Here is a 25,027-nt window from a genome sequence, read left to right as displayed (position 1 = left end):
CCCATAATGAAGAGGTAACTTAAGAATTTATAATGGGAAAAAATATAGCAATCTATCGATCTTATGAAAAGATAAAACACACTATTTAGAAAGAAAAGAAGACTTGAATAGTACAAGAGGCCAAGAAGATTTAAAAATTGAAGCATCAAGAATATCAAGAATATCTATTATAAATAACATTCCTAAAATCAGTACTCTTGTTTTATGGGGAAAAACAAATTAGTCAAAATTAAGCATACATTGCTAGATTGTTTATTACACATCTTTTTTTTCCATCCCTAATGTAATTCAAAAAATACATAAGTAGCCACTGTCTGTACTCCCATTTGGCCTTTACTCTAATTTAGGATCATAAACATTAATGTTTTTTGTATACCTAAGGTGTTAAAAGGATGGCAACTCTGTAAGCTAACTATTACATCTTCTAGAAATCATATGCTTTTTAAAAATTATTATTTAGGGACGCCTGGGTGGCTCAGTCGTTAAGCGTCTGCCTTCGGCTCAGGTCATGATCCCAGGGTCCTGGGTTCGAGCCCCACATCGGGCTCCCTGCTCAGCAGGAAGCCTGCTTCCCCTCTCCCACTCCCCCTGCTTGGTTCCCTCTCTCACTGTGTCTCTTTCTCTCAAGTAAGTAAATAAAAAATCTTTAAAAAAAATTATTATTTAACTTTCAAAATGATGAAATACGTTACGATATTTGTGATAGGAAGATCTATAAGGGCTATCTTTGATTGTGAGTAGCAAAAGCCAGATTGAGGATAACTACATCAAGTTTAAGGATCAGTAAAGCTAAAAGCCCTGAGGAGCCAGAGTTTGGATACACCTGAATAGTGAGGATCACAGGAAGAAGTGCACCAGACATTAGGCAGAGTGATAATACCAGACTAACAGAAATTTGTGAGTATAATACATGCAGAATATCTAAACAGTAAAAAAGAGAAGATACACAAGATCTGAAGGAACTAAAAGCCAGTACAAAGTAACAGGGCAGTGGTTAAAATGTACAAGGGATAAGAAAGTATTTTATGTTTAAGCTAATATTTTTTTCATCATAGTATCATTAGGCTGCTTTCGAGTCTAAAGGTCAGAAAATCCCCAAATCAAAGTAGTTTAAAAATAAGCTATGAGCAGAGTTATAAAATATACCACTTTACCATAGCATCTAAATTCTTGTTCTCCTTGATATAAATGCAGACATAATACATATACATGCACATATATAATCATGTATAAAATCATATGTTAGCATATGTGTGTGTGTGTGTGTATATATATATATATATATATATATATAATATGCTTATCACATATAATCTATCCAGTTCCCTTGGAACAGAGTATTTCAACAAAGGTTGCCAATGACACATGCCAGTGGATCAAGTGTACCCAGGTTAAACTGGGAAGACATGCTGAGTGTTGTCTTTTGTGCTGGTGCTGATGGCCCCTCTTTATAAAAAGAAATCAAGGGGAATTTGAAATTTTCATTGCCCAACAGTTTTCACAGGTATCAACTTGTTACCTTTTGCTAGGAGGGATAAAAATCTGTTGACTGGTTTGATTTTTTGAAACTCCACTAAAAGATAATTTCAGGAGTGCCTGGCTGGCTCAATCAGTAGGGCATGTAATTCTTGATCTCTGGGTTGTGAGTTCAAGCCCTATGCTGGTTGTAGAGATTACTTTTAAACATAAAACCTTTAAAAATTTTAAAAAATAAAATAAATTAAATAAAAGATAATTTCAGAGCTACAGGTTTACCTGAGATTAAAACAGCTATTATGTTCTGTAAGTTTAGGGCTCTGCCTGAGTAAATAAGTTTCCTATCTCATCTTATTTTTGTCTTCTTGCTGCTGACAATCTTACCTTATTCAGCCTACAAAAAGGGGGGGTCATTACAAATACAAAATATTTTTATTTTATGAGAAACTTTGATTTAGTATGCAAGACTTATATTGGGTTTTCAATTATATTATTCTATCAAAGATGCTATTTTTGACTCTCAGAATTATGTTAAAAGTAAAATGCTTAGGAGAGATTGTTGAAAACAATGGGAAGAAAAAAGAGTAGAGTGGGCTCCAAGCTTGTTATAATCAGTGGGTCAAGATCTTTCATCAGACCAAATCCTGTCAACAGGGTCAAGTCTTCTTCTTGTCCCTGTCCTGCAGTTATCTGTGTTGGCTTCCTTCTATTTTTGGTGCATGTTGTAGTAAAAAAAAAAAAAAAAAAAAAAGCCTGCCTATGACAACTGGAGGGCACACTTTCTTTTATCACCATCAGGAGAGAGAAATCGCATTCTCTTAAATATGCAACCAAACAAAACAATAGTAACAAAAGTTCTTCACTCTCACAAGATTGGCCCAATTTAGTTCTGGGGGCCAAATCTAGACCAATAAGTTGTCTGGAAATACTATACATTCATTGGCTTGGACTTCTTATAATTCCCCCTCTGAATATGAAGGTGAGGGTGATAACTGAAGAAAAATGATGCTTTGGGAATAAAGGGGAAAGGGGGAAATGGTTGGGTGGTCTGCTTAATATGAAAAAATTGACTTGTTTGGTTAAGAATAGGAACAAGTCCTTCCTTAAAAATTGGAGTAGCATAAATGAGAGGCAGCATTTTGGCTATTTGGCTGATGGCAAATATTTTCTGTGGTATGTGGTCAACCTGAGTACAAATTATGGCTCTGCCATTTTTCATTTTTGAGAAATTGAGAAATCATGTAGCCTTTCTATACCCTTTTTTCCTAATTTCCCAATAGGCATAATAACAGTACCTACATCATGGTGATTAAACTATATTGTGCATAAAACACTAACATAAAACCATGCCTGACCCATGTAAATGAGAGAAACTATTTTCATTGTTACTATTATTAATATCATTGTCCTTTATTATATTTTTATTATTCTTTTGTTTGTTTTTAGATAAATTATTTTTGAAAAAAAAATTTTGAATAGGTAGGGAAGGCAAGGTCCCTATACATAATGTAGAAATAAAGAAAGAAACTGGAAGGGCAGATCACAGTCAAGAATAGTTCTTAAACAGGTGCCTGGGTGGCTCAGTCAGTTAATCATCAGACTCTTGATTTCAGCTCAGGGTATGATCTCAGGGTCGTAAGATTGAGCCCTTCGTAGGGCTCTGCACTGGGGCCTAGAGACTGCTTAAGATTCTCTCTCTCCCTCTGCTCCCCCCACCCCACCCCACTGACTTGCACTCTCTCTCCCTTGCTTAAAAAAAAAAAAAGAATACTTCCTAAATACTTATTATTAGTAGTAGTATTTGAGATTATCATGAAGAGAACAGGATGTCTCATGAATGGGTATGATAAAGAGGTCAAACACTAAGCAGGACAAAGATACTTTGTGAAACATTATTAACACATATCTGCTGCCTGTTACTGGACACATGAAAGATGCACTTTCCAAAATGCCATATCAGGTTCACTACTTGTTTAGTATCACATTTAATGTACAAAACTATTTATCATAATTTAACTTGGTTTCCTAATATCTGCAAATTCATTTTTTATTTGGCTCTGTGATTGTTTGACTGCAGAAGCAATCATTGACAAATAAAGACTTGGGCATTAATAAGAATTTCTCTACTAGGAAAACAGTGTTTTTGAAAACACTAACTATATGAAGATTCCTAATACCTGAGGAAACTAATAATTATTTCACAACCACTGATGATATCACACACCGATACGAACAGAGTATGTGTTTAATTTATGTGATATAACTTGTTCTTAGCTCAGTGACTTGTCCTGAGGGAGCAGGACACTGTGCCACAGTAAAGGAGCAAGGGAATACAGCCTGGTTAGAAAGCTTAAATTTTATAGCTACATTTCTTGGGCCAAAGTAATCACAGCACACTTGAAATAACAGAATAATAAGAATAATAACATTATCATGATAGTTCCTGTGAAAATTAGTGACATATGCCTAGAAATAGGTCTGAAGTTAAAGTAGCATTTACTTTGTGATCAGTTTATGAGATGGAGAAAATCTAAAGCAAAAGGACATCAATAATTTCAAAGATAATTACAGATATCTACCCTAATCACAACCCCTTGCTTTTCCTTATTTCTAGTATTTGGCAATTAGTAATATTCACCAATTTATTAAAGTAACAAAAAGCTTAATTGAACTACACAGGAAAGTTTATATTCATAGATAATATATTTAAATGTATCCCTATGTTAAAAATTATATATAGCTCTATAGTTCATTCAATCAAAAACACTTCCAAATGATTCAAACATGAAAGGTGCCACACAGATTTCAACCTCCTACTGCTTTCAGTGAGTCTGTATTTTACTCTGCTCCTACTTCTAAGCCATTTCATATATAATGTCCACGGTCTACAGAATGTAGAGGATCTTTCTAAGAAAAACCACAGTGGAGGAATCATTTTATTTCTCCCATTTTAATGGGCAGAAAGATTGCAGTGCTGTAATAGAATGTCAAAAGCTCTTCTATGAGCCAGGACCCAAAGAGTGCATCACAGCTTGTAAAAGCCTCTGAAGGCAATTGCTTGTGCCAGTTTCCTATTATAATAGCAGCAAAGCCTCTGGAAAGTCCCATGATCAAAATATTGATTTATTCTTGTCACAGGCCTTCAATCTTCCTCTTGCTTCTAATTAAATCCCACTTATGTTCTCCTCTGCTGTGTACCCCTTTTGTTACACATAAGATGAAGCCAGTGCTGACCTTACTCACCCTCTATGGCTATGGGGTTATGGCTCTGCTATAGGAAAGAGGAGCTGTGGAGTACTCAGCCATTGTATATTCACACCACAACTGGTTGTTAAATATCTAAATTAAACTTACTTCAAATGTGGATACCTGCAACAAATCTTTGTTCCTAATGTGACTTTATTTTTTTTTTTAATATTTTATTTATTTGACAGAGAGAGACACAGCGGAGCAGGAACACAAGCAGGGGGACTGGGAGAGGGAGAAGCAGGCTTCCCGCCGAGCAGGGAGCCCGATGTGGGGCTCGATCCCAGGACCCTGGGATCATGACCTGAGCTGAAGGCAGACGCTTAATGACTGAGCCACCCAGGCGCCCCCTTAATGTGACTTTAACTCTATGTGGACTTATTACATGGCTCTTCAAAGTAGAATGTATCACTTATCACTTTATAACTTTATCATTTAACTACCTTGAGCTACAGATGTGCCTAAAACATTATCCTTCCAGAAGATTTAAATACAATGAATAAATGACTGCATGGTAAAGAAGTGTCATGGTCGAACTTGGATTCTAGAGTGAGAATTTATATCTTGGTCTTGCCACTCACTATGTAACTTAGGCTATTTATGGAACATTTCCAAGCTTTCCTTATGTAGAAATGGAAATATATAAACATATATACACACACATATATATGTATCTTGTAGAGTTGCTGTAAAAATGATTCATACAATTTGCTTAGCACTCAGTAAATGATTATATGAATGGATTATTACTATTATTATTATAATTATTACACTTATAGCCATAAGATTTTCAGTTTTTTGTGGACTTTTTTCATCAAATAGTTTCAGATTTGCTTTCTTTTCCTAACTTATTTAACATCCATTTCTCCTTGTCATAATTTATCCATGATCTAATTCTATAATCAACTTAATAAATAGCATCCTCATCCAAATATAATCAGTTGAATATAGATCAATATGAAATATTTCATGTAATCAATTCAAAAGCAATATAGATATTATTTGGTTATCTGTATCTCTTTCTATTATCATGGGTGCTTGGAAGTTCCCAGGTATTTATCAATAAGACAACAAATTCAAATATAAGCATAAGCAACAGTTTATCATGAATACTATACTAGACTTTTATAATATTAGAATGATTAAATATATATTAAACAAATTTATAACCTGTAGATACCATATAAGTTAGAGGATTGACTACCTCATCTGGAACCCAAAGCTCCCAGGAAGAGTCTAACATATTTTTTGTCCCTTTCTGCTTCTCTATCTCAAAGCTTCAACTAAAGTAATATAATTCCATAAAAAATTATAGACATCATAGTCTAAATTACATTTCCAAAGATAGGAGTTTATAGGTTGAAAGTCTGAAATATTTTAATGTGAATATTTTAATATAAAGATAGTAGGATTTACATGTTTCTTGCCATATATACTAACCAACCCACATTGTTAACACATTCAGCATCATTCCTGATTTAGGCTTTATTATGAGGAATTATCATATTACAAATGCTAAATGCATTCAGAATGCTGCCCGTAAGTTTAATTTTATACCTGTTCCCTACATTACTCCTTTTCTGGATTGTTGCAGCTTTTGTGAAATGAAAAGTTACAGGAAACTAAAAGTAATGTTGAGGCTATATAGTCAGAAGTGAGAAGTTGAACTTTCCTCAGCCCCGTTAGTCCCTCAAACTCTCCATAGATGAGTGGGGCCACAAATTTGTAATGTGGCAGCTATTAACCATGATCCTTTCCAGTGATAATACCAAAAGCATACTGAGAAAATATAATCTTATATAATGAAATCATTTATAAATGTTAGCATGGTCTTTAAAGTCAAAAGAAATGGAATAAAAAAAAGATGGACTCTTGTCCCAGACTCTTTCATTTTGTCCTTTATTCATGCAATTAGTATTAATGAATATTGCACTTGGAATATTAGCTGATAACTTCTCATTCCAAGGACAAGACAAACATTTCTCTAGGATATGACAGCTTACAAAGTACAGCACCTAATAATTATGTGGCTAAATATTCTACAATTTGGTTTCCTTCTTATAAATATATTTAATTATATTTCTTAAAAGTAACTTGATAATTTGCATAAACAATATATGAAAAAACTGGTCTAGTTAAATATAAAGTTCTCTACACATGGAAAGTGTCTTTTTTCCTAGGATATTATTTATACAATGACATTTTTTATTGACAAACATAAAATACACTCTGGTATAAAATCTCAAGCACCAAGAAAGGAAATGCCAAAGAAACAGTAGAAAACAATTTGAAATAGAATTAATTTTATTCTTTTCAAGTTCTTAAAATGATATCCTCTCCTTTTTAGGTGGGTGTATATATCTGACATTCTGCTAGGCTTTTTCATGCAGTTTCTTTGAAGTCACATTATGTATTCCTTATTTGAAACCCCTATGCTTGTGTTAAGATGAAACATAGTTGCCTTTGAGAGTAAAATGTATATATATGGAAGGAACACAGTGCTAGATATTTTATTGTTGTTAAGGCTTTTTTTTCCTCACGGGAAGTCCACTGTAACTGTCACACAAACTCACAATGTGAAGCTATCAATTTTGTGATAGACATGAACAAAGACAGAAATATCTGTAAGACAGCCCATTTCAAATTCAGTGATTCTGTGTTATTTACGGGGACAACAGGGACGGTGTGATATAAACCCATGGCTCATTCACAGGAATGTCAGCCTAGTATGTCACTGATTAATGAACAGGTTAAAAATCTCTCTTCTAACTTCAGTTCTCTTCATACCTTCCCTGTAATAATAAACAATGCAAACAACATAGGAAAGAAAGTCATTACAAAGTATATACCAGAGCCATCTAATTAAGTATATGCACAAAGTCTACCAACAAATAATACAATTTTAACAAAAACTTCTTGTGTAACTTGGACAATATAACAGCTGCTATCCATCAAACCCGAACCTGACAAATACACAGAATTTTTCCATGTTACAATGAAAGTCAATACATTTAAAAAAATAAGTTAAGAGTCACAAAGACTAGAGAAATAAAAAATCATTTTGTCACTCTAATCAGAGTTGTTTTGCATATTTTGTAAACTGTAGTAAAATATCCCCATCGTATTCATGCCTATACCTTTGTTTGCTTTTATTCATTATCATTAAATGATGTTTGACTTAGGAAGTCTTCCTCTATTTTAACAATCTCCTGAAATTCCTGCACAAAATAGGATTGGAATTGTGACTATCATAGTTTCTTTATTGAATTGGCAAAGCACCATTCTTTAACAACCACCTTACACTGGCTTTGTCTCAGAGCTTTTTCTCACATGACAAGAATTAAGCTTCTCTCTATAACCTACCTAACTGAATTCTCCCAGTTAAGCAACAGAAAGCAAACAGAAGTTATTATTCTTAATTTCTTTCTTCCCCTTAAGCCAATAATGTCCATGTCATTGCTAATATAACTGAGTAAATTTTCAATTCAGTGTGTGTGTGTGTGTGTGTGTGTGCGCGCGCCTGATCCATGGGCAGGATTTGCCAAAATGTGGCTTGTTAAGAGTTGTTGAGTTAAATAAGGAAAGATTCTCTACTCAGAGAAGTTGGGAAAAATACTGGAATTATTGGAAATAAATTAAAACATTTAAAATGGATCAGAGTGCATGCTCTGGAATCATTCTACTAGAATTCTGGGACCAAGTTCTGAGTTAGTGACTTTACAAAAGTTTGCCGGGCTTCACTTTGCTCCCTTATAAAATTGGTAAGTTACTATTTATAGAGCTGGTATCAGGATTATATAAGTTAATATTTATAAAGTACATAGAACACTGTCTCATGCATGGTAAGCTTTTTTTTTTTTTTTTTTTTTTAAATATTTTATTTATTTATTCATGAGAGACAGAGAGAGAGAGAGAGAGAAGCAGAGGGAGAAGCAGGCTCCCAAGGAGCAGGGAGCCCGATGCGGGACTCGATCCCAGGACCCTGGGATCATGACCTGAGCCGAAGGCAGACGCTTAACCATCTGAGCCACCCAGGCGCCCCTGCATGGTAAGCTTTTAATTGTTACTTTGTATCATGGTATAAAAAGTTGTGATCTGAAAACTTTGTGTTATTCTCATTATTTCATTATCTGAGACAATATTCTTAAAGGAACAGTAACCTGCACCCAAATTGATGATAGAGGATACTTTATTTGAACCTGTTGATAATTCGGGGAGGTCATAGTTCCCTTTGAGAACCTAGTATTAATGTTGGAAAAAATGTGTACATACTTGACAAAATGTTAATAGGGAGATAATCTTCCTGACTTGTTTTATCAAATAATTTTTACACAGGGTATAAAATTAAAAATTAATCATTTGGACTTCATGAAAGTTAAAAAAAATTCTACCCAAAAAAATACTCTGAAAAAAAAAAAATACTCTGTTGTGACAAGTTTTAATAAGTCATAAATTAGGACACAGTATTTTCACATATATATGACAAAGTTCTTTTATCAGAAAAATAAAGAAACCCCTTACACTCCTACATCTCCTTAATAAAAAATACCAAGTGTTCTCTAAGATCTAGTGTTAGTAAAATTTTCATGCATTTTCATGAGAGGGTAAAATGGTACAATCACATTGGAAAGAGTGTGGCAGGGGCGCCTGGGTGGCTCAGTCGTTAAGCGTCTGCCTTCGGCTCAGGTCATGATTCCAGGTCCTGGGATCGAGCCCCGCATCGGGCTCCCTGCTCCGCGGGAAGCCTGCTTCTCCCTCTCCCACTTCCCCTGCTTGTGTTCCCTCTCTCGCTGTGTCTCTCTCTGTCAAATAAATAAAAAAAATCTTAAAAAAAAAAAAAAAGTGTGGCAGTTCCTTAAACAGTTAAATCTACACTTTCTATGTGCCCCAGGTATTCCATTCCTAGGTACTACAGAAGAGAAATAAGAATTTATATCCATTTTTTGCATAAATATTCAATGTACCTTTGTTTATAGTACTCCCTCACTGAAAAAAAGTACCAAAATTCCAGATACCACAAATTGCTTATCCCTTGACTTCCAAAAATTAATTGACTACTTAGCAATATAAAAGAACTACTAATACATTACAGAGCCGAGATGCATCTCAAAAACATGCTTAAAGAAAGAAGCCAGGCATAAAAGAGTATGTACTAAAAAAAAAAAAAAAAAAGGAGTATGTACTATATAATTCCATTTACATTAATCTCTACTCACAGAAATTAGATCAGTGGTTACCCGGCACGGTGTGTGTGTGTAGAGAGGTATGATTACAAAGAGGCAAAAAAAAAAAAAAAAACCATTTGGTATGATGCAATTTTCTATTTCTGGATAAAAGCTACAGGGATTACATATTTACATATATATATAGTTACAGGCATTTACATTTGCCAAAATTCTTCAAAGTGTAAGCTTAAAATTTGTGTGCCTACCTGTATATAAATTATACTTCAATAAAATTGAAAAATAAAAATCAAAAGTAAAAAGTGGAGATTTTTAAAATTAACTTGAAATTAAAAACTCTAAAATTTTAAAAATTAAAATTAGTTTATATTTGTTAATATTTTGAAAATAGCATCTACATTAATAGTATATAAAACAAATACACATTGTAAAGAACAATTATAAAGAACTATAAAAACTATTTGAACTGGATTTTTTTTTTGGTTTATTTTTTACAGTTAAACAATACAAAGTTTTGCCAGGTTTTGAAGATTTATGTGAATGATATCATACCACATATTCTCTTTTGTGTCTTCTGAATAGTGTTTCACTCTATTAATATACTATAATTTCTTTATCTCTTCCACTATTCCCACTAGATGTTCAGGTTGTTTCTATTTTGAGGCTATTATAAATGCTGCTTCAGGCACATTGTATACACATTGGAAGATGAGGTTTTATAGTATAAATCCTAAGAGTAGAATAGCTGGGTCATAGGTTACACATTTCACTTTTTTCAGATAATGTCAAAAATGTGTGTATTTGTGTGTGTGTGAGTGTTTGCACATTCCAAAGGTAAATGAATTCTATCAATTTCTTTGCTTATTAGTTAAGAAAATGTTGCTGTGTCATTATGATATGTTGAGATGTAAGACTTATGCACTCATATCACTTAATAACTTTTTAAAGTTTTGCATCAGCCTTTGCTGGCTTACAATTTACTTATTTTTCCTATGTTCTCCCTTTTTAATGGTTTGTAGTCTTAGAAAAAATACTAATGCTACTGGCCTTTTCAATGTTTTTATTATTACTGTTATTAAATGATATCTTTCCTGAACCTGTTAATTTAACATGTATTAAGGAGGCAGAGTATAAATAAGATTTCTTTCTTTTTTTTTTTAAAGATTTTATTTATTTCTTTGACAGAGAGAGACACAACGAGAGAGGGAACACAAGCAGGGGGAGTGGGAGAGGGAGAAGCAGGCTTCCCGCTGAGCAGGAAGCCCGATGTGGGGCTCGATCCCAGGACCCTGGGATCATGACCTGAGCCGAAGGCAGACGCTTAACGACTGAGCCACCCAGGCGCCCCTAAATAAGATTTCTTTTTAAAACAGTCCACAGGTTTACCCACGAGATATATAGATGTGGAAAGAAGAAGAGGTACTGTTTTTGTTTCATTTTGTATCATCCATTAAAAATACTATATTCCAAAATAAAACCCTGTTAACTTAAATCAGTGTTTAGACATGGATTATGATCTTTTATAATCCTCATGCATTGTGCCATGTTTTAGTGTGAGAATTGAGAAGCACAATTATCCCATCAAAGTTTCAGTCCTAACATCATTTTGATTTTTCATTCAATAGATTTCAAAGCTTAAAGGAACAGAGAAACTTGTTTTTGAACAGGAACAACCATAATAATGTTTTTATACTGGCTTAAGTTGAATAGAATCAAATTCACCTGAAGCCATATTACTGTGAAAGACAAACATCTTAACTTATGAAGGTTATTCTTAAAGAAATTCAACTATGGTGTATCAGCCAAGGCCTACTCCAGAAAAATAAAGATCACAACAGGTATTTTTAACAGATAAAACCTATTATTAAGAAAAGTCTAAGGGCTCATTGGTGAGGTTAAGCACTGGACTCTTGATTTCGGCTCAGGTCATGATCTTAGGGTTGTGAGATCGAGACCCACAGTGGCTCCATGCTGGGGGTGGAGCCCGCTTAAGATTCTCTCTTGTTCCGTTTCTCTTAGCCTCTCTCTTCACCCCTTTTTCTCCTCCTCTCTCTCTCAAAAAAAAAAAAAATCTAAATGTGTGTTAGCTGCAAAAATAGAGCAGTGAATTATCACAGAGATGGTAATTGCATGAAGCAACTGGGGGAACAAAAGGAACAAAGGATCTTGGAGCAGGGCCCCCAGGGCTGGGACCAGATCTCTGAAGAATGGGTCCTCACTCACTAAACTAATACTTTGGCAGATTGGAAGAAAAGCCAACTAGAGCTAGGGCATGGATTTTTGAGAATGAGGAACTGTTTGGCTGCTGCTGGTAACTTGAGCACAGTGAGGCTCTTCTGCTGGTCTGAAAATAAAAATAAAAACAAAAACAGAAACTTACAAACCCTGGAAATTGAAATCAACTGCTGCTACTGGAATGTCCTGTTGCCCAGTTATCGCTTCTGTGAGGGTTTCAGAACCAGGAAGCAAACAGAAAGGAACGGGACTGTTTTCTCTCCTCAAGCCTACTAATCCTCCCTAGCCCCCTGCAGTTGGCAGCACACAACAGGAATCCAGCCGGCACAGGGGAAATGTGTCCTAGAATCACAAAACACCTTACATAAGAGGAGGTGTGAAGCTCTGAGAGAATACCTTAAAAACTGGCATAGATGGAACTTCATAAAATCCCTCATACCTTAACTAATAAAAGGTGTATAACAACTATCACTTGATGAATGCCCTTCAATTTTTGAAAGCATAAAAAGATTGTGTCTGTGTGTGTGTGTGCGTGTTTGCTCTTGGTTCTAAGAATATTGCTTCTTCTGGGGCGCCTGGGTGGCTCAGTTGGTTAAGCGACTGCCTTCGGCTCAGGTCATGATCCTGGAGTCCCTGGATCGAGTCCCATATCGGGCTCCTTGTTCAGCAGGGGGTCTGCTTCTCCCTCTGACCCTCCCCCCTCTCATGTGCTCTCTCTCTCTCATTCTCTCTCTCAAATAAATAAATAAAATCTTTAAAAAAAAAAAGAATATTGCTTCTTCTGAATGATTAAAAGACATTCTTCCACTAAAAAGAAGCAATGAATTAGATATGGAATTCAATATTTTTTAGTGATGTAAAAAATATATTTTTAGTTTACACACACATATGCAGTCTCTGAAAATCAACTATATGTTTAATCAGAAATATATGTGGTTAAATAATGAAAAATAAGAATGGAAAAAAGGTAACACAAAATCATTTAGTTTCTGAAATAAAACAAGCTTCTTAAATTAGTGATATATAGGTTGTTTCTATATGCATTATATCATGATTTATATTGAAATTATTTTATTACCAGGATGACTAAGAATTCAAATAGTAAAAGAGTAGTGACTCATGCTATCTTGTTTAATGCATCATGAAGGTAACAGTTGTGTTTAAATTGATAAATTTTTTCTGCCAAAAGACTTTTTTATTGTGAAGTATAAAACCCCACAAAATAAAAGTATTATTCATATATGGTAACATTGTTTGTAAAGGGATAAAGACAAAATTGTACTGAATTCAGTACAATTTACGGAAGACATGCAGTTGGTAATAGGTACTTTGTGATGCTTATAGTTATTGTAATGTTTTATATCTTAAGCTTGATTATGGATACATGGATTTGTATTTTATCACTATCATAATCTAATACATTTATTCATTCAAGTTTTATATGTATTTATAATACAATCGTAATAAAAATTTTAAACTATTTTGTGGATTTATTTATTTGAAAATTAAATTTGGGTGTTCAGAAAGCTAAAACAGTTATGCTCATTGCTTGGAATGAAAGTATTAAAAAGCAGTGGAACAATTTAAGCAAGTTTAATACTAAAAACCCCAAAGTAAATAAAATAATTGCTAATCCAGAATTTAATTTAGAATTAACTGTTTAGAATTAACTGTTGATTTCAAGCACGAGGGATGGCATGGTAAAATTTGAGGAATGGAATCATCAAAATGAATTTACAAAACGGTCCAAGGAATATCCAAAAGAGATGAATCAATGGTTCTTGGTAAAATATTGCTACACTTTCCCTCATTACCTTACAGAAAACACCTTTAGACTCCAATGCTAGAAATCCTTATTATTCCAAAGAAACCACTTTGCTAATTTGACTTGGGCCACATCGATGCTTCTTGTTTTCCCTGAGGTTTTTCCTCTTCTGGGCCACACAACTGATAGCAGCTAGCTGAGCAGATGTTGTTTCCCAACTAGTATGTGATTATTTTCTTCTAAGGGTAAATGTTCCCATGTGTGTACCTTCCATTTCTCATCAGCTTCTCTGTTACATAAACAACAGATTGTGCTGTTTTCTTAGAATATAGATTTTCAAGAGATCTCCATATATGCGTGTGTTTTTCTAAAAACTTTTGTTAATTAAGACAAACTTTACTTCATTCTTCTTTAATGTTCTCATTCTATCTTTTAAATCTGGCCCTAAAAAAATTATTTAGCCTTTTCAGTGCTGTTATAGCATAAATTTTGTTTAATTACATCATCCAGTTTCAATATACTTATATTCATTTTAATTATTTTATCCACAGTATAAATATATAACTTTTTTCCACACTCTCAGATGTTAACAGATTTTATCTTAATTTTATTAAGATGATAGAAAAACCCTGGACTAGGAATGAATTTTGAATTCATTCATATAATTTTCCATGTGTTACTCTGTTTTATAATCTTTTCTTCAGTTCTTAAGCTGTCAATTCTAAGACCTAGAAAGGGTGCCTGGGTGGCTCAGTAGGTTAAGCGTCAGACTCTTAGTTTCAGCTCAGGTCATGATCTCAGGGTTGTGAGATCAAGCCCTGTGTCTGGTTTCCTCTGTGCTCTGTCCTCATCACAGTCTAATTAGGATTCTTTCTTCCTCTCCATCCTCCTCTGTCCCTCCCCTCTCCCCCTTTCTCTCCTCAATTAAACAAACAAACAAATAAATAATAAATCTTTAAAAAAAACCCTGGAAATTAAAATTCAGAGATTTCATCCAATGACCTCCCACTTGAGAAGTTTATTGGGAACACAGATCCTGATTCCACAATTTTTTACTGCTTCTTCCTAGACAAATAAAAGCAAGCTCCTACTCTCAATCTCCACCCCAAAAAAATTAGAATAAAAAAGAATAAAACTTAGACTTCCCCTTAAAACTAAGGAGAAATGATAGTGTATGTATTATTTCATGGCATCACATGAACCACATCACCACTCATCCAGAGACTGAGCACAAATAACACATAAATCATTGAAGTAAGATTTCAAAGAAATCTTACTTTCTAGATTATTTTACAAATAGCAAGATCATATCCTAGAGAGGAAATTATACTTTCTCATGATTACATATTACTTAACAGCAGAACCAATTCATTATAACCTAGACTTTATTAAATTGATTATTATGCTTTTGTGTTTACTGTTTAATTCAAAATTAACTTTAAAAAGTCAAAACTGTCTATGTTGAAGTGTCCTTTTTTTCTGGCAATTTGCTCAAGACTGGTTTCAGAATATAACCTATTAGCAGCACTAAGCTTGAATAATAGGACTTACTCAAACTCATATGTTTGCATATATGAGTGTGTAAGTTGCAGATGCAGACATTTGCGCATCAGTTGTTGAGTGTTTCCTAGCCACGTAAACACATGGGGACAGTGAGTACTTTCCTCCAAGGTAGGATTTTAAACATGCTGGAAGAAACACTAACCCCCCTCTTCACAAATAAGACTTGCTGTTTGGTTTTGGGTTCTCCTGTGTCTATGTTGTCAATTTCTTTAGCTATAGACTTTGACTTTTTTTGAAAATTTAATCATCCTTTCAAAGGATACGATGTTAAGAAAATAAGTATTGATAGAATTACATTGTAATGGTGTAAATAGCTTTCATTCTTGGAGATGAGTCTTTATAGTTGGAGAATTCAGACTGACTCCAGTCTTTATTTTTTTTAAAGATTTTATTTATTTATTTATTTGAGAGAGAGAGAGAGAGAGCAAGGTCAGGGAAGGGAGGCAGAGGGAGAGGGAGAAGCAGACTCCCTGCTGAGCAGGGAGCCGAAGGGGGCTTGATCCCAGGACCCTGAGATCATGACCTGAGCAGAAAGCAGACACTTAACCAACTGAACCACCCGAACCACCAAGGTGCCTTGACTCTAGTCTTTAAATAAATGTAATAGCATAGAATTTGTCCCTATATACCCAGAAAGTGAAAGTTAGTATTTGATACAAACTGATTTGTTTACAGCTTTTTGTTTTTATTTTATTGTTTTGTTTTTTGTTTTTTTTTTTTGGTTTTTGTTTTTTAATATTTTGGCAATGGAAACCACAGGAATACACTTAGTAGTCAAAGTTCAGGACCTGAGATGATTTGTATCTTATTGCACTTCTCTCAAATTTCGTTTTGCAAGATAGGGTTTCACATTGTTAGGTGACAATATGGCAGGAACCACAAAATGCATTTTATTTTTTCTTAAATTTTTTGTGTGTCATTTATGCTTTATTTTGTAATGATTGTCCAAAATCAATGCAAACACTAGACTAATTTGGCCTTGAAACACTTTTTGTTAACTAAATATAACTTAAGCAACTGAGTAGTCTGTATATATATTCAAGAGGCCAATTTATTTTCTAAGAATGGCTTAAATCATTAGATCATTTGCCTGGAAAGAGAATACCGGGATATATGTTGTCTAGAGAACTTTTCAATTTCTGTGGACTCACTCTTTTCAACCAAAGTAGTGCTCTCAACTATATTAGTGGTAAGGAAACAAATTTACACTTTCAGTCTAGGGGTCATTGCTTCTCATAATTTCCAAGTATTTTACATGTGCAAGGATTACTAAGTGTTGGAGATACAACAATGTGTCAAACAGATATAGTCTACGGCTCAAATAAATTACATTTTCCAGCTATCGAGATTCTCAGCTTGCTTCCACGTAATCAATCAGTGATAGCCACATTTACTTTGCCAAAAGATATGAAGCAGGAGAATCTCTAGAAAAATGCACATTTGTATTCTAACTAAAGGCTTTTACCTGCTGTGCTCTGCTGAGACGAATTTGCTCACAATAATACAAATATTACAGAGTACAGCTGGCATTTAAACTGGCGTCTGTCTTAGAGCTTGTGCTAAGTAACTTACAGTGTGAAGTATTGTTTTAGTCAGAGAACACATTTTGATATGCTGTGTTTTCATTGTATTCTTGTTAAAAGGCTATCAAAATTCCTTTGCTTCTTTAAATCATATATTACTTACTCATGGGTTTAGTTTTTTTTAAGTATTTGGGAGATTTTCAAGGTTTATTTCTGTTATCTATGTCTAATTCCATGCATTTATGAAATATGCTCTGTAAAATGTCAGTTCTTTTTAATTATTTTGAGATATTTTATAATCTGACATGTGGTCAGTCTCAGTGAATATTATATGTGCACTTGGAAAAAACAGGTATGTTGCTATTTTTGAGTAGAGAGCTATATAAATGCAATTTAGGCTAGTATGTTCAATTGTATTATACTAGTATTTTCTATCCTCATGGATTTTCTGCCTACTTGTTTTACCATTATTGAAAAAAGAGGGTTGAAATTTGAAACTATAATTATGGATTTTTTTGCTTCTACATTCAGTTCAGTCCTTTTTTGCTTCATGTATTTTGAAAGTTTTCTGGTACAAAATCATATCATATATCATTTGTTATAAGTAGTGTTCCCATGATATATACTTTTTGATCATTTTATTTTTAATCAGTATATCTATAAATTTAAAATGTGATTCTTCACCCATGTTGCCCATCACCACCCCTTCCCTCTGGCAACCATTAGTTTGGTCTCTGTATTCATGGATCTGATTCTGCTTTTTGTTTGTTTGTTTACTCATTTGTTTTGTTTTTTAGATTTCATATATGAGGGTAATCATATGGTATTTGTCTTTCTCAGTCTGACTTATTTCACTTAGCATAATACCTTCTAGGTCCATCCATATCTCAAATGGCACAGTCTCATCCTCTTTTACAGCGTGTAATATTCCGTTGTATATGTATACCACTTCTTCCTAATCCATTCATCAACTGATGGACATTTAGGTTGCTTCCATATCTTGGCTATTGTAAATAATGCTACAATAAATATAGGTAGGGGTGCATATATCTTTCTGAATTTGTGTTTTCATATTCTTTGGGTAAATACCCAGTAGTAGAATTATTGGATCATATGATGTTTCAATTTTTAATTATTTGAGTAAATGCTATACTTTTTTCCACAATAGGTATACAAATTTACATTTCTACCAACAGTGTACAAGGGTTCCTTTTTCTCCACATCCTTGCCAACACTTGTTATTTCTTGTCTTTTTGATTTTAGGCATTCTGACAGGTGTGAGGTGAAATCTCACTGTGGTTTTGATTTGCATTTTCCTGATGATTAGTGATGTTGATATTTTTTCATGAGTCTGTTGGCTATATATATGTCTTCTTTGGAGAAATGTCTGTTTGGATTTTCTGCCTTTTTTAAAAAGATTTATTTGAGAGAGAGAGAGAGAAAGAGCTAGTAGGGGGAGGGGCAGAGGGAGAGGAAAGTAGAGAATCCTAAGCAGACTCCTCACTGAGCATGGAGACTGATGTGGGGCTCGATTTCATGACCCTGAGATCATGACCTGAGCTGAAACCAAGAGTCAGAGGCTCAACTGACTGAGCCACTCAGGTGCCCCTATCATTCCTTTTTTTGATGAATATTGTATTATTGGTATTCCACTTAGTCTCTACTGTTGGTATTTTAGCTCTGCTTTTTTGTTTTGTTTTTAGTGCTTGCTCTGGGGTTACAGTATACATCTTTAACTTTTTATTTTCTGTAATGGTATATTACTTCACATATAATTTTAAAATCTATAAGAATATGCTTCAATTTTTACTTCTTTCAGGTAATATGATTATGCATCTCTTGCATATTTTATAAAATCATAAAATATTCTCATTACCTTTTGTTTTGCTAATTAATTATTACAAATCAAATCAGTTATTGTGTTAGGTCATTAAAAAAGACTCTACCTCACCTCCCCCCAAAAAACTGTGTATGTATATATATACACACATATATATACACACACACATAAATATATATATATATTACACATATATGTTTACATATGTAATATATGTAAACATATATGTGAAGATTTATAATTTCCTGTTTCTTTATTTCTTTTGTAGCTCACTTTTCTATCTAACAATTTTTCTTCCTTGTGACAGAGTTCCTTTAAAATTCTTGGGTATAGGTCAGCTGGAAATAAATTATTTTAGTTGAGTAAGTCAGAAATCAACCTGGTTTTGCATTTGTTTATGGGAAATATTTTTAATGGATATAGAATTTTAGGTTGATTTTTTCCTTTCCATCTTCTTTAGTTTTTCAATTTCTGATGAGAAGTCTGACACCCCTATAATTTGTTCTATAAGTACTCATGCCTTTTTCTTTTTTTCTGCCTGACTGTAAGTTTTGTTTCACTGATTTCAGCAATTTAATTAACATATTCTTCAGTGTGATTTTATCTATGATTATCCTGCTTGACTTTATTTTAGCCAGTTGGATCTATGATTTTAGAATTCTCATCAAATTTGGGGGAAAATCATCAATTATCTTATTAAATATTCTCCTCTCGTCTTTTGGACAATAATTACATGAACATCAATCAACTTTATATCTCACAGCTCACTGAAGCTCTCTTTTTAAAAACTTTGTTTTGTCTATTTTTTGCTCTATGCTTTAGTTTGGATAGGTGCTATTGTCTTCAAATCTTCACATTTTTTCATCTTTTCTTCTTCAGTTGTTTAAACTTCTCCTGGTGTATCCTGGTGAACCTAGATTGTTCTTGTGAACATAAAGTGATTCCATTTTAAGGAGCTAGAGCTAGAGCTTGTAATTTTGTCTCCCAAGATGTTTCAGGTTGATTTCTGAGTTATGTAAAGACAGCCTTTGCAATTATTTTTAGATTACCTAAATGTTTTATAAACTATAATTTTCAAAATTTAAAATCTCCCTCCATAAATTGTTAGATATACTCAGAATTTGTCTTTCATTATGCACTTTTAATTCTGGAACAAACTTCCACTATATTTCAGGACGAAATAATTATTTTTCTAGAATACAACAAAAATTTATCCTATTACCTATCATACACTAATCCAAAAGATTGAAATTGTAAGAAAGTAATTGTAATTGTAACAAAGTAATTAGCTTATATTTACTTAGAAAACTGAGTGGTAATTGTATATTGACTGCCATAGACACAATAATTTTAGCAGGAAACAAAACTCATCAATAAAAACACTAATTTTGGGGGGCGCCTGGGTGGCTCAGTTGGTTAAACGGCTGCCTTCAGCTCAGATCATGATCCTGGGGTCCTGGGATCGAGCCCCGCATTGGGCTCCCTGCTCAGCAGAGAGCCTGCTTCTCCCTCTCCCTCTGCCTACCACTCTGCCTACTTGTGCTCTCTTTCTATCTCTCTGTCAAATAAATAAATAAAATCTTTAAAAATAATAATAAAAAAATAAAAACACTAATTTTTACAGCTATTCACATTCCTTGTTTACCATTTAATATTGGCAAAAATTAACATGTAAATAAATTTGACCCCAAATATAACAAAAAATTAAGAAGCAAAGTATGTAAAATTAAAATTGTCCTTAGTAGTTAATGCTAAATATTCCATTTTACTTAGATATGGACTTATTTTAGCAAACCAACGGTTATCCATTAATTAACCTGATATAATATCATCCCAAAGTTTTATCATCTAAGTTATCTAAATAATGTTCAAACTTACAAAATAGGAAACAATTACTGCTGTAAATTTTTTTATAAAAATATAATTCAGTATAGTTTATTAGAAATTTATGATTTTTATATTCATAAATCTTAAGTGGGTATACCCTTAGCTTATTTTATCAGTAAACAAATTTAAGGTCTTTAACAGGTTCAGATTAGTTAGGCAAACAGCATAGTTTGATTAGTTTGATTGGATTTTTCAGGTTAGTCCATTTTGGCTTCTTGGTTGAACTATCAAAATTGCTAAAATATAATTTTCAACAGATCAAATGATGGTATTTTTTAAATATAAAATGCCACTTCTCAAATGTTCTACTCATAAGGAAAAAAGTAAGATGTTAAGATTGATTCAAAGAACAATTTATGGGCTTAGATATTTATAAAAAATTTAATAATGGCAACTTAAGATACGATTGTTGGATTAATTTCAAAACTGACAAATATCCTGTTAAGCAACAATCCTTAACAATTAGAGGTATCTTTTCTACTAGACATAAATTATTTGCATTTTGATCTGGCAAACTCTATGTTAACACGTAACTTTACTAAGTCTGGGAGCTACAAGCAATAGTAAACAGTGAATCAAATAAATACATTCCCCTAGAAAATCCTTAGGTACGCCTTAAGCACTGTATAATATTGTAAGTACATCATCCAACTTTTTGCTTTATTTTTATCATTTGGATAATTTTCCCCAAAATTTTCACAAAATTATGCACTCTGAAAAATAGGCACAAAGTTTTTTAAAATTAAAAAATTATCTATTTTTGGAAGTGTTTTGAAAATAAAGAGAACAGACAGAAATAGCACTGGTAGCCCATCTCTTATTTTCATATCTATGTCTCAGGTAAGCTTATTTATGAATTGGATATTCTTTTTCTGATGGACATGGCTGACAGCTCATATAATGGTAATATTTTCTATTTATGACTCTTTGTGGATGTTTTCTTTATCTTTTAAAAATATATTCAGTTTATTTAAACTTACAAAAAAACACAGTTCACCCAATATAAAGATGTTTCCTTTATATTCATATTGAGAGAGTTAGGAAACTATAGTTGGATTTAAGAGTATGATTCCAAAAAGAATTATTGGTGGGGCACCTGGGTGCTTCAGTCAGTTAAGCATCTGACTCTTGATCTCAGCTCAGGTCTTGATCTCAGAGTGTGAGTTCAAGCCCTGCATTGGTATCCACACTGGGCATGGAGCCTACTGAAACAAAGATGAAAGAAGAAAAAGAAAGAAAGAAAAGAAAGAAAGAAAAAGAAGAAAAAGAAGAAAGAAAGAAAGGGAGGGAGGGAGGGAGGAAGGAAGGAAGGACAGAAGGAAGGAAGGAAGAAGGAAGGGAAAAAGGAAGGAAGGAAAGAAGGAAGGAAGGAAGGAAGGAAAAAAAAGAGAGGTCTGAGGCTATTAGGGAAGCCTCAGATCAAGGGCAAGTTTCTCCTAAGGATCTGTCCATCAGAGACTGAATATTTTCTGGCCAATCCTCTCCAAGATTCCAGTTCAGAAGTAGGTTTTCTTGTTTTGTTTTTTTATCAACTTCAACAATTTACTTAGAATTATAGGATTGGTCTTCTTGGTAATATAGAACAGCATTAAGATACTTAAAATTTATTATATATTGTAAGTAAAAGCATACTTACTATCTAAATCTTATAGGGACGCCTGGGTGGCTCAGTCATTAAGCGTCTGCCTTCGCCTCAGGTTATGATCCCAGGGTCCTGGGATTGAGCCCCCCATCGGGCTCCCTGCTCAGCGGGAAGCCTGCTTCTCCCTCTCCCAATCCCCCTGTTTGTGTTCCCTCTCTCGCTGTGTCTCTCTCTGTCAAATAAATAAATAAAATCTTTAATAAATAAATAAATAAATAAATAAATAAATAAATCTTATATTTGTCTTATATATATAACTTTCACTTCCCTTTCTCTTTTTTTTTGCAATGGAATTATTATTTAATGATTATTAAAGAAATTCGTGATGAAATAAAATTGATAAATATTTCTGAGTAACTAATATTATAGAAAATATAATTAGATAAAATATTCAAAGCAGTAGAAACAATGAACTAAAACATGTAATAAGTGTCAAATATATTAAAAGGGAAACTACAAAAAATGAAAAAGTAAAGATTACAAGAATGAAGCTGAACTTATTTATAAATAAATTAATCACAAGTGAATAAAATCCACAACTTAAATGACAAAATGTACAAATTGTGTAAGTAAACCAAATGCAGACAAACTAAACATGAGTGATGAGTTAATATTAAATATCACAAACAGTTGAAAATAATGGAATGAACCAGGATATATAAAACAATGCTACCATACAAAAAGCAAAAAGAGGAATATTAACATTTATGCAAAGATTATTTCAAGAAAAAAACTGGTTATCTTGGGAAGATTAAAATATATATATATATATAAAGCACAGTATAACAAGAAGATAAAATAATATAATACTGCATGAAATTAATTTTACGGTAGAAGTGGGGATTTTGACACAACCAAAATCATAATGAAAAACTCACTCTTCCTTAACAAATCAAGAGTTGAAATTCACATTGTCTTTACCGTTCATCAGTGGCTGGACACCTGGGCTGTTTCCATAATTTGGCTACAGCGTTAGAAGACTTTAACGTTATTTAGCAGCAGAAAAACTCCCAATTAATAGGACTGACATCTTATTTTCCAATAGCAGATAACCATAAACATGACTAAGAAATAGCTTGCATTGGGGCGCCTGGGTGGCACAGTCAGTTGAGATTTTGACTCTTGGTTTTGGCTCAGGTTGTGATCTCAGGGAGGTGAGATGGAGACCTGCATCCAGCTCTGTGCTCATTGCAGCATCTGCTTGGGACTCTCTCTTCCTCTCCCCCTGCCCTCACTCAAATCAATAAATAAAATCTTTTCCTGGAGGAATCCCCTTAGATGCAGATCCCCAGGCTGGGAACAGAAAGTTTGAAATCAGCAGGCTACGTTGTTTAACAAACAGCCCTGATTCTGAAGCATGTGCTAAAAATTCCCTACTTCGAGAAATAGGAAATTTGGGAGTATGTTGGAAAGAGCATTAAAAGAAAGATTGGGTGTGGAAGATAAGAACAGATATGACTATGACGTATTACTTTGTAAATAAAGTTTTATTGAAATACAACCATGCTCACCTGTTTACATATCAACTGCGATACTTCTCCCTCTATTGAAGAGAAATCATGTGGCTGGCAAAACCAAATATCTTTATTATATAGCCTTTTACTGGAAAAAGTTATTAGTAGTTTTTTTGGGAAAAAAATTTTTTGGGGTGTTTTTATTATTTAGTACATTTATTAATACATAATATGAGGCAGGAGGCAAGACTCTTTTGAATTAAAAAAAAATGCACTTTTAAATACATTTGATATTTGCTGTAAATGCTGTCTCACTATTATCCCCAAACCTTTCAGAATATGCATTTTTACCTTTCTACTCTGTCACCAATGTATCTGATTATAAAATTTGTATAAATCTTAGAACATATTAACATTTTTGCAGCATGTAGCTGATGAATGGTTGCTTGTTTAAGAGGAAGTTTAAGTTTACACATCTGCATTTGAAATAGGTGACACTCTACTTAGTTTAGTCACTTAGCCAGGGTGAGGTTGGGGTTTATTTTTTGTTATATAGGGAGCTCAAATCAGACAGGAATTCTTATGTGATCCTTGAGTAAACAATAATGAAAATCTCACTATTATTTTTATCTTCTCTACAAAAAATTGCCACAGTGGTGCTCACTTTGGCAGCACATATACTAAAATTGGCACAGTGCAGAGAAGATTAGTATGGTCCCTGCACAAGGATGACACACAATTTGTGAAATGTTCCACATTTTTTTTAATTGCCTTGACAATAGAAACTTTCTACATAAACAGCTCAAAAAAGGGCAGTTTCTGCAGAACTAAATCAGAAATGCGCTTTTCCTACATTTTACTCTTTGGAATTGCTCCAGGATTTATATTGTGCCCGTGACTGGAGCAACTGAGTGTGAAGGTTGCATACTTTGACAATATTATAAAGCATTACTTAGAGTTAATTTATAACACATATGTTATTTACAAGAAAAAGAGAAATCTAAAATTAATGTCAATATTGATATTAAGGTGCAAAGAGTAAACATTAAAGAAACATTCAAATATAACTTCATGGTTATAATGACAAAATCATGAAAAAGTTACAATGTAGCTTTTACAGTCTAAAAACAATATTGAAAATAAGAACCTCGAATTTTGCAATGGAGTTTCAAGTAAATTCTTGTTTTTCATCTGGCACAAAGCATTCAAGAAA

General features: G+C 33.4%; 1 non-coding gene across 1 annotated transcript; it reads left to right on the top strand.

Annotated features, from left to right (window-relative positions):
- Positions 1-24,470: 24,470 nt before the first annotated feature.
- On the top strand, positions 24,471-24,576 carry LOC115939345 (U6 spliceosomal RNA). Its single transcript, XR_004074172.2, has one exon. It is a non-coding gene; the product is annotated as a U6 spliceosomal RNA (small nuclear RNA).
- The last annotated feature ends 451 nt before the right edge of the window (positions 24,577-25,027 follow it).

This window comes from Leptonychotes weddellii, chromosome 11 (genome assembly GCF_054177405.1).
Source record: "Leptonychotes weddellii isolate Sample4059 chromosome 11, ASM5417740v2, whole genome shotgun sequence".
NCBI classification, from domain to species: domain Eukaryota; kingdom Metazoa; phylum Chordata; class Mammalia; order Carnivora; family Phocidae; genus Leptonychotes; species Leptonychotes weddellii.
This window is presented reverse-complemented; position numbering and strand designations above follow the sequence as displayed.